Here is a 9,070-nt window from a genome sequence, read left to right on the forward strand (position 1 = left end):
GTGGGCAATAACGACTTAACGTTACGTGACTGCCAAACTGTTCAGGCCTATAGCCGATGTGGACACCTGGGCGCCCTGGCCCTGTCTGGCTAAACCACCCTTTATCACTAACCTTAACTCTCAGCAGCCCCTCCTATAATTAACCCTCTAAGAACCTCCTATCAAGTCTCACTAGTATGCCCCATCTAGTGGCCCGCAACATAATTACAACTACCCAGTCTATGGGGGAACTATGTACTAAGTGTGCCATCCTCTAATGTCCCAAGAAGGATGCACTACCTTTCCCTGACTGTACATACACAAAGAACACAAAATATGTAAGCATTATAATACAGGGACACAAGGCAATATATACAGTTTTCTACATAATGGTAACACATTCAAGTGGCAATACCATAAGCAATGAGCGGTAATAGATAGTTATATACTGTATGTAGAAGTAACGCAGGCTATTATCATAAAACATATCTGTAAACATTAAGAACCGGAAGCAATCAGAGGGGAGGGGGAGCATGAAAGGCATTATAGCTTACCCCCTTGCATTTACACCCATAGACTTGCATTGGCGAGACTCGGCCGATATACACTGCCAATCGCAGCATGCTGCGATTTCACTCGCACGTATAATACGGCTGAGAAAAAAAACAGGGATGGGAGCTGCCCCATAGATTAACAGCGGTCCAAGTGCTATGCGATGCTTTATCGCATAGCACTCATCCATATTCCTCCCTAGTTTGACGCTAGCCTAATGGGAATACACATCCCAGAGTCACCATTAAACCATGTAAACCAACAAGCCAAAGCTCCACTGCTTCCATGAAGGAAGAAAGCAGAGTGAATGTGAGTAAAGTTCTGGAAGATACGCCAGCTCCAGTAACAACAAAGAGACCTGGGGTAAAAGAGTCAGAAAGTGAAGAAATGCAGCAAAGCCCAAGGTCCAGTAATTCCCCAAAGGAATCTTCTGCCAGTAAACAGCCCCAGCCTGGTGCACAGAAGGTGACACAGACGCCATTACCGACCTCAGGTGTGCAGCTCACTCCACCACACAGGCAGAGCCGGACATCTCTGGAGAGGCAGACATGGCAGGAAAACCTGCAGCAGCGAGACATGGTGACCGGTATGGTGCGCTCAGGACGCACAAGGTCGCAGGTGGATGGCAGCAGTAAAAGTGATGTGAAGCCCGGAGCCAGCGGTGACACCATAAAGTCATCTGTGGTAAAACCAAAGGAGACTTCGGCATTCAAACACCCAGTGCCATTGTCCAAGCCAAAACCTGGGAGGGAGACGGCGCGTGCACCAGAGCTGCAGCCCGCGGAGGAGATACCGGCCCTGGTGAAGAAGATGGAGGAGTTACAGCAGCACAAACAAATGCTGCAAATGGAGACTGATGTGATCTATAAACTAAAGGCCGCTCATCTGTAGGTTTGGTGGGCCAAGCTGGGGGGGGTGGTCCCTCGATATACCGCGCAGAGACAAGATGGAGGCAGGTTCTGGGTGCAACAGGTCCAAGTTTATTCCAATCGCCGTCCGCCTGACGGCCTCTGCAGTACACCGCACTTCTCTTCACCTCACGGTCCTCCGTTTCTAGGGCCCGTTATACACCCCGTACTTTTCACACTAGGGACATACATTCACGTACCGTCCCTTCTTCACTGTTTGACGCTCCTGACAGGTCCGTCACTGTGGCCGCCTTAGGCCCGTAAACCAACAGCAATTTCACTGGTCAGGCGTCGTGTCAAATACGGTGTCCCACACCCGGTGTCTCGTCTCTTCTGCGGCTCTTCCTGTCAGGACCACCCCCCTGACGTTCTCTCTCCTCAGTCCCCCTGGTTCGGTTCTCCTCAGAGTGCACAAACTGTCGCAGTCCTCCTGTCACCTGAGCTCCCCCTGGGGACTGGAACTTTCTGGAACCCTCCCTCAAATGTATACCTTTCCTGGTTCCCTGTAACTCCGCCCCCCATGACCAACGGTTTCCTAAGCCCCAAGCTGATGTCAAGTCCTTTGCTCACACTCCTCCCTGCCCTATAATGGTCAACCCAGGTACTGCACGTCCACTACACTTTCCTAGCTGTTTCCCCACTGTAGTAACTGACAACTATCTGAACTGTGCAAACCTTTCCTTCTCTATACTGACAGGTCCGTCTGTCCTTCAGGTCACCTTCCCTACACTCTCCCTTCCTTTGTCCATTGTCGTCCTCGACAATCGTCATCCCTGCCTTCGTCGTTCTGAAGCTTCACCTACACTCTGTTGTCGGACCAGCTGTTGGGCCAACCCACTACCTGCGGGGGGCCGAACCATACTGGGCGCACCATGCTCTGAATAGCCTACTGCTACTCACCAGCGTGCACGCCACATGACAACGTCTTTCACACTGGGCTAGGTACACCCATATTCTCTCTATGGCGTGTACCTTCCCCTACTCTCCCCTTCTGTTACCTTCCACTGTCTGGTACGCCATGATCGAGGCCTCACACCTACCAGATCATTGCCGGCGTCCATCTTTCTCCTTCAGGGGTGTACGTGGTGTCGGGGACCTGACCTAGGACGGCTGCCTTTTCACATCTTCCACCTCTTGTACCTTTCTTTCAATTACATGTCATGGTCGGCGTCTCGGTCTCCCAGACCCTCTTCACACTTAGACCCCGCTTCGGATCTCACACTTCCCGTTGGTCCCTCAGACCTTCCCTTACCCGGACATGTTGCATTTTACTTTTGCATATTATACATTAAACAACTTTATAATAGCACAAGTACCCATTTCTCTATTTATTTTTTTCATTTCCTTTAAATCAGCATTTAACAAATAAACATCACATGCTTTTTCCTTCTGCCCCCCTTCCTTGGACATATGCACTCCCTCGCTTCTTGACACCCCCCGCTTTGCCAGGCTTAATATAACCAACAACTTTAACTTCTTATATCAAACTTTTCATTAACGTATACATCAACTTTCCTCATGCTTTGGCACAACGGTACAATGAAATCCCAGGCGGCCGGCAGCGAGGGGCCCCACAGCCGTGGAGCGCCCGGGGTATAGGGAGTGTCCTAGGAGTTCTTACTACGGGGGTTCACGGTCCTCTGGCTCAGCAACCACAGCTACCGTGTAGTAGCCATGGGGGCAGTACTCCTTGTAGTACGACACCCAGTCCCCCTCATGTAGAGCCCGGCCCTGACAAATAGTTGCCACATTAATATAGACCTTTTGTCTAGTCTCATCCCGGATAAAACAGTATCCTCTATCGATGTTGGTGTAAGCCAGCCGTCCCCGTGATCTCTTCACCGCCATGCCAGCCTCCCCCTCTTCATGCAGCTGTTTCCAAATCGTTTGCTCCCGAGCCTTCTTCCCCTTAATAACCTCCGCAACCCAAATGGAGGGTGCCACGCCAGTCCCAGAGTCAGGTGGGCGGGATTTTGCCGAAAAAGAGCGTGGGGCAGAGGTGGCCGATGATATCTGCGGCCCAGCAGCCGCTGGGGCCGGGTGGCGGACAGGAGCAGCCGTGTTTCCGGAGGACTGAGTCGCAGGGCCTGTCAAGCAGGCCACAGCTGGTTCTAGCGTCGGCATAGCCACGGCCGCAGGGTAGGCCGCATGCAAAACCTCCATCAGTACTGGGGTGGCGGCCGGTTCTGGTAATGAAGCTGTTACCGGTCGGGGGAGCACAGCCGCGTCTTCTGTAACCGAGCTCCGCGCTGATGACTCCGGGCAGGATGACTCAGGGACGGGGGCAGGGGCCTCGCTCAACTCTGCGTACACCATAGGGCCCTCCGCGGCCAGACCTTCCAATACGCTGGAGGCGGCATGCCGCGGCAGAATGGTGGGGGCCGTTTGTGAAGCCGCCGGCAGGGCCGGGGGAACTCTCACCTTCCCTGGCGCCGCAGCCTCCGTCACATCACCACGCGTCACAATTGCTTGTTGTGCAATTTGTCCTGAGTATGCTGATACCCCATATGTGGGGGTAAACCATTGTTTGGGCGCATGGCAGAGCTCAGAAGGGAAAGAGCACCGTTTGATTTATTCAACGCAGTATTGGCTGTAATTGAGATAAGACGCATCCTAACTTTAGCCTCAACCCTAACTTTAGCCCTAGCCCTAACCCTAAGGCTGCGTTCACATGTTGCAGTTTTTTTGCGTTTTAGCAACGGTTTTTAACACGCGATTTTGCCACGAAAGCGCAAAAAAACAGCATCCCATGCATTCCTATGGGATTCCGTGATGTTGTGCTAATGCTGTGGATTTTCCCGTGGCAGAATCGCATCGCGGAAAAATCCGCAGCATGCTCATTATTTTGCGGAATCGCAGCGATTCCGCCCACATAGGAATGCATTGTTCTGCTTACTTTCTGCATGTGACTGTGACCACCATGCAAAAAGTAAGCAGAACATTTGCAGATGGTACCCATGGTCCGGAAGAGAGGAGACTGTCCTCCGGGCTCTGGGTACCATATCCCTGTAAAAAATAGAATAAAAATGAAAAATCGGATTATATTCACCTTGCAGCGTCCCGCACAGCCTTACCGATGCTCCTGCCAACTCCCGTTCCCAGTAATGCCTTGTGGCAAGGACTTGTGAAGACATAGCGGTCTCCCGAGAGCGCTACGTCATCAAAGGTCTCGCAAGGCATTACTGGGAACGGGAGCATCGCGATGATCGCTGATGCTGCGCGGGACGTCGGAAGGTGAGAAAAACACGATTTTTTATTTTTTTATTTTTAACATTAGATCTTTTTACTACTGATGCCGCATAGGCAGCCTCAATAGTAAAAAGTTGGTCACACTAGTCAAACACTGTGTTTGATGAGTGTGACCAACCTGTCAATCAGTTCTCCAAGCGATGCTATAGATCGCTTGGAAAACGCTAGCATTCTGCAAGCTAATTACGTTTGCAAATCACTAGTTTTTCCGCGGGAAAATCGCGGGAAATTAAAATGTGGTTTTCCCGCGGAATGGAATTCTGGAATTCCTGCGGTAACTTCCGCGGGAGTTCTGCAACGTGTGCACATAGCCTAACCGTGACCCTAATGGAAATAAATACACTTTTTTTATTTTATTATTTTTCTCTAACTAGGCGGGTGATAAAGGGAGGTTTGATTTACTATATATAGTGGGTTTTTATATCGGGTTTTTACGTTTGGCAGCTGTCACACACTAAAAGAAGTTTTTTATTGCAAAAAATAATTTTCGCATTAGCACATTTTGAGAGCTATACTTTTTCCATATTTTGGCCCACAGAGTCATGTGAGGTCTTGTTTTTTGCGGGAAGAGTTGACGTTGATGGTGCATGGCAGGACCAACACAAAATTGGCTGGAATCAATGGTGGCGCCATGGCACTTTGGAGACCCCCAGATGCACCTAAACAGTGGATACCCCCCAATTCTAACTCCCACCCTAACCCCAACATACCCCTAACCCTAATCCCACCCCAACCATAACCCTAAACACAACCCTAACCCTAACACACCCGTAACCCTAATTCCAACCCTAACCATAACCCTAACCACAAACCTAACCCTAGCCCTGACCATAGCCCCAATCCTTGTCCTAACTTTAGCCACAATCCATACCCTAAATTCAGCCCCAACCCTAACCATAACTTTAGCCCAATTCTAACCCTAATGGGAGAATGGAAATATTTTTTTTTATTTCATTATTTTTCCCTAACTAAGGGGGTGATAAAAGGGGGTTTGATTTACTATTTTTTATTTTGATCACTGTGATAGGGTCTATCACAGTGATCAAATTGAACCAATAAGGAAAACTTACTATTGTTGCCGGGTGCCGGCCGGCAGATCTCGGCATGCACTATCTATTTTGTTCTGGAAGGAGATGCCGGTGGCCTGGAGGACTTCAACGGGGTTGTAAGGACAACGGAGGTACCTGGGGGGTGCTATACCCTTATTCCTCAGCGCTGTTAAAAAGCTGTGCTGTGTTTTAAGTACCCTTAGCTGCCTCCCTTAAAAGATGTATCGGTGGTCATTAAGGGGTTAATACCTGATGCACAAGAGGTGTCATGCCCCACTTCAGCAGACACCCACCCCGTAAGTCATCTCAGTGTGACCAGGCAGGTTCCCCCCCAGTAATGCCTGGGGCCGTGGTGCTCCGCCCTTCACCTCTGGTACCAACTATAATGGCCAGGAATTCAAAACAAGAAACTTGGTGTGATTTAAGCACAGTGGTTCCAAGGAGGACCAGCCAGACAGGAGGTTTCTGGTCAGGGAGCCCCTGTGCTGCCAGATGGGGTTTGCACTAGTCAGCATCTTGGCAGTGATTAATCTTCTAGACAGACAGGGCTGTAATGTCAGCTGTAAGCTCATGCCTGATATGAACAGATTCTGGGACGATTTCCCCAAGTTGAGGGACATGGACGGTTGGAACAAATTTATCTTTGTTCCAATTTCCAGGCCAGATACAGTTACTGTAAATATCGTCTTTTGGAATGAGGCTGTTCCCCCCGCAGGACATTGTAGTGTGGCTACGGAGACATTATAATCTTGTCTCTGATCTCACCAAGAATCAAGAGGATGATGGTATCTGGACGGGAGGGTAGAAAGTCTTGGTGAAGCTGCAGCAGAATAGCAACATTACTGCCCAATTACCCAAATACTTCTTCATTGAAGGAGAAGGGTGTTTGCTACTTTCCTGAGCAGCCTCGCAAGTGCTTTAAATGTGGCAAAACAGGTCATCTGGCAAATGCCTGTACTTTGGTCAAGTGCAGCCTGTGTGGGCAAGTAGTCCATGTAGCTACAGACTGCCAAACTATAAGGTGCTTCCTGTGTGGGAAGACTGGACACCCTCACAATGACTGTCCAGATGCCTGGCATAACATCTGCAGGGACTTTCCTGATGAGGATTTGGTGGTAGAGGCAGAGGTTCAGGAAGAGGCGTCGTTAATGTCAGGAGAGATACTCACTAGATGAGAAATCCACCAGGAGTCATACCATGTAACACCAGAGCAGCAGGGGGCACATGGGAGTATGGAGGTCATCGCCCCAAGGCCAGCAGCCACAGTAAGCCTGTGCATCTGTTTCTCCATTACTACTTGAAAACGGTAACATCAAGCCAACCATAAGGATGAAAAAAACACGTCCTCCCGTAAACCCGAGGAACGATATGACAGTGACAAAAATGCCAGGAAAAAACTCAGCAGCGGTGTTGGAGTGATGGTCGTGTCTAACAGATATGAAGTTCTGTCTGAGTCAGATGGAAATTTTGAACAAGAACTGAAAAGAACAAAAGCAGAATGTGACAGGGATATAGAAGACCATCTGCCTTCAAAGCGGAAGCCCTTACCCATAGACACTAATGTAGCATCAGACATGGAGACCTAAGGTGGACAGAACAATTCTGAAATATGATGACGGGTTTTGCTTCTCTTATGCATTGCTATCGCGTTTTTTTTTTTTTTTTTAAATTACATCAACTAATGTGAACAGCATTAAGGTGAGGAGAACAAGACACGCATTATATGACCAACTTAGAGGCCTGGACGCAGATGTCATCTTCCTACAAGAAACACGACTGACGACTCTGGCTAATGAGAGAGGCTGAGAGGGAGTAGAGGTCCGGTCCATCATTCTGGTCACTGGCTGTAGAGCCTTATGCTTGGGTCACTGTCCTATTTAACACAAACAATGTGACTGTACATAGGATGAAGGAGGTGGTTATGGGAAGGTGTATGGTCCTAGATTTCACAGTTCATGGTAGACGGCTCTGGCTTATTAATATCTATGGCCCACAAACAGTGACTGACAGGATCCAGCTGTTTAATAATGTCAAGTCGTATCTCTTCACCGCTCTCCCGGTGGTAATGGGTGGTGACTTTAATGTCATAATGACTTCTGGTGACAGTTCCTCAGGCAGGACAGTGACCAGGGATGGCAAAGTCTTAAGTAGCAATATTTTGCAGGCCGGACTGATAGACCCTTTCTCACAGGGAGGTCGAAAGCCAAAATTCACTTATTCATGTTCCAACAGAAGTAGTAGGATAGATTTGGCTTTTGTGAGTCCTACTGAAGCTGACAGTGCCATGAATGAGAAGGTTGTCCCTTACTTTGATCACCTTGTTTTGTATTTCTACCTGGGGACTGCTATCCGTCCTAACATAGGTAGAGGGTTGTGGAAGCTAAATTCTGGCCTCCTGGATGACGTGCATGTTTGGAGTTGTGTCCTTTTCCAGGGTCATCTACACAGAGTGGAATTCTATGACAACATTGCTGACTGGTGGGAGGATGTCAAGGATGATATCAGATCCCTCTTGAAGAGACTGTCAGTTACAAAGGTGATGAGTAAGTATGGCCAGTACCTAAGACTGCATGAGGAATAGGAGTCACTCTATTCGCCAGGCTGGGATGACAAAGAGAGGATTGACCAGCTGAAATCTGAGATAAGGCAGTATCAGTACAGCAGGTATACCTCCCTGGTTCTTGAACAGGATTATGGAACCTTAGGGGCACCTGATCCCTTTGAGAATGGCAGGGAGCGGTTTGCCAATAAATTGGTTACAGTAACGGGTCTCACTGACTCCCAGGGTGTATTGCAGGAATCTCATGAGGGCATCCTGGGGGTTGTGAGATCTTATTGTACTTACTTGTTTCAGAGGAAGCTGACTCAATTCTTGGAGGCAACTCCAATACCTGATGCTAATGATCTGGACTTTTCTCTTTTGACAGCAGAATTGACAGTGGAGGAAGTTTAGGAGGCCAATGATAAGTTACATCTGAAGGCACCAGGTCCAGATGGTATAACAGCAGAATTTTATAAGAAATGCAGAGACCTCCTGGCTCCAATTCTTGTGGATGTTTACAGAAATTGTATACAAAATCACCTGATGCCTCCATCCATGAGAGTGTCTTTGTTATTTCTGCTGTCTAAAGGTAATGAGTCGAGTGACATCAAGAACTGGAGGCCAATTGCCCTCTTGAATGTCGACAAGAAGATTCTGGCAAATATCATGTTTTCTAGGTTACTGTGTTGGAAGGTTCTTAGTTTGGCACAGTAAGAGGGCGGAACATCTCAGGAGTAGTCATCTCAATACAGGAAATGTTTGAAAGATGTAAAGCTCTGAGGTGTGGGAGA

At 48.6% G+C, this 9,070-nt stretch overlaps 1 pseudogene; it reads left to right on the plus strand.

Moving 5' to 3' along the window:
* The first annotated feature begins 816 nt into the window (after positions 1-816).
* On the plus strand, positions 817-6,912 carry LOC141058888 (uncharacterized; annotated as a pseudogene).
* Positions 6,913-9,070: the final 2,158 nt, after the last annotated feature.

This window comes from Dendrobates tinctorius, unplaced genomic scaffold (assembly GCF_039654945.1).
Source record: "Dendrobates tinctorius isolate UK_male_01 unplaced genomic scaffold, ASM3965494v1 ptg000216l, whole genome shotgun sequence".
Lineage (NCBI taxonomy): Eukaryota > Metazoa > Chordata > Amphibia > Anura > Dendrobatidae > Dendrobates > Dendrobates tinctorius.